This window comes from Echinops telfairi, unplaced genomic scaffold (genome assembly GCF_000313985.2).
Source record: "Echinops telfairi isolate 266 unplaced genomic scaffold, ASM31398v2 ScPeMD7_7469;HRSCAF=8507_0, whole genome shotgun sequence".
Lineage (NCBI taxonomy): Eukaryota > Metazoa > Chordata > Mammalia > Afrosoricida > Tenrecidae > Echinops > Echinops telfairi.
This window is the reverse complement of record NW_022111372.1, coordinates 34,994,532-34,996,644: the sequence shown is the minus strand read 5'-3', so window position 1 is coordinate 34,996,644 and position 2,113 is coordinate 34,994,532. Positions and strand designations below refer to the sequence as shown.

At 48.5% G+C, this 2,113-nt stretch overlaps 1 pseudogene; it reads left to right on the top strand.

The window, feature by feature from the left end:
- The first annotated feature begins 587 nt into the window (after positions 1 to 587).
- LOC101653283 lies at positions 588 to 1,181 on the top strand (annotated as a pseudogene).
- Positions 1,182 to 2,113: the final 932 nt, after the last annotated feature.

The window sequence follows — 2,113 nt, the reverse complement described above, 5'->3', positions numbered from 1 at the left end:
AGAATATGGAAGATGGAGAAGTGGCGATGCCCTTGGATCACAGTGCTGGTGAAGACTAGTGCATGCTGGACTGCCAGAAGAGCAAGTACAGCACAATGCTCCTTTAAAGCCAGGATGCTCAGCAAGGCTTTGTCTCGTGTACTTTGGACGAGTTATCGGGAGAGACCAGTCCCTGTAAAAGGACATCATGCTTGGGAGAGGGTCAATGATGAAGAGGATGGCCCTCAAAGAGGTAGATGGACACGGTGGCTACAACAAAGGGTTCAAGTGTAACAATTGTGAGGATGATAAGGCTGTGCTTGGTTCTACTGTATATAAAGTAGCTGTGAGTTGGAATTGACTCATTGGCAACAACCACCTTGATCATTCCTAAGAACTGTATGAGGAAGTTCAGGTTAAGCATGGTAGAATAAATACAGTTAGGGCTGGGGATGCTTCAAGAAGTTCAAAAGCAATTTCCATTAAATTTCAATTGTTTTTCTTCTTTTTAAAAGTATGATCCCATTTATTTGAAATATCTAGAATAGAAAAGCGGCCCCTCCCCACTCTGTCTTCTCTGCACTAGGAACAGCTCACCTGCTACTGCCCCTCACCCCCTAAAAATGTACGCCCGCGCCAAATTCGTCTCCACCCCTTCCCTGGTCAGGAGCACCTCCCAGCTCTGAGCCGACCACTGTATGGGTTGGTGCAGAAACGGCCTGAGACACTGACAGACGAGCGCTTCAGCAGCTTGGCAGCCCCACGTTCCCTGACCTCACTCATCCCTAGTCACAGCTTCCAACCCAGCACCGTCTCAAAGGACATGGACACAGCCGCCAAGTTCACTGGGGCGGGGCTGCCACAGTTGGAGGGCAGGCTCTGGAGCTGGCTGGGACTGGGTTTGGGAGCTCATCATTGGTGATGCCAGTTGGGACTGGGTTTGGGAGCCTCATCATTGGTGATGCCAGTTGGGACTGGGTTTGGGAGTTTCATCATTGGTTATGCCAGCTGGGACTGGGTTTGGGAGTTTCATCATTGGTTATGCCAGTGGGGACTGGGTTTGGGAGCTCATCATTGGTGATGCCAGGAACCCTTCTCTGAAGCAGCAGCTCTTCTCCTACGCCCTCCTGGGCTTTGCCCTCTCGGAGGCCATGGGGCTTTTCTGCCTGATGGTGGCCTTCCTCCTCCTCTTCGCCCTGTGAAGGAGCCTGCTTCACCTCCCATAGTTCTCTGTCCCACGTCTCGTCTGCCCTACATGTTGCTTTCCCTGCACCTCCCCCAGGCAGCCCGGGGAAAGAAATGGGCTCAGGGTTTAACAGAGGGAAGACAAATAAATACTGTATTAATAAAGAAAAAAAGTGTATTAAGACTGAGGTTTATTAGTGTTTACCTGGGACAGGTTGGAGGAAGGCAGAATAGGAGGGTCTAATGCTCCGGGGACATTAAGCTTCTGCTAAGGATGATGAAGCGCGCTCTAGTGGAGTAGTGGTTATGCATTGGGCACTAGCCACAAGGTCAAGACTGAAACCACCAGTCACTGCACAGGTGAGACTCAGAAACTCAACTCGGAAACTCACAGGAGCAGTTCTACCTGCCCTATAGGGGCATTATGAGTTGGAATTGACTCGATGGCAGTGAGTTTGGTTTTTAAGAAAGGGTGATGAAAGAAATTCACTTGTACAGTTTAGTGACATTAATTAGATTTATCATGTATTCAACCATCACTTTTATCTGCTCCCCAATTTTTTCCAATTCCATTTTTCCATAAACATTTGAAACCCCTTCCTATGCATTTTACTTCTGTTCCTTTCCAAAACCCGCCACCACAAGAGCATCAGAGAAGCAAGAATAAACCTTTAAGAACAAAGAAAGTGAGAGAAGAGGCAAAGCAGGAGGGAGACATGTCTACCAGAATCTAAGTGGACAGCTGTAAAAGATTGTGGTGAGGTGTTATGTCAACTTGATGGTACCTATGTGGAGATAAGGGTGGAAGCCAACCGGCCAATCATGTGGTAACTAGGTGGCTGGTTCCTCCTTGGGAATATGGCCTTTTTAAAGAGTAGCACTGGGACTCTCTTTCTCTTTGCCCTCCCTGCTTGCTTGGATTCTGTGTCTGCTTGATCCCATGTGGGTC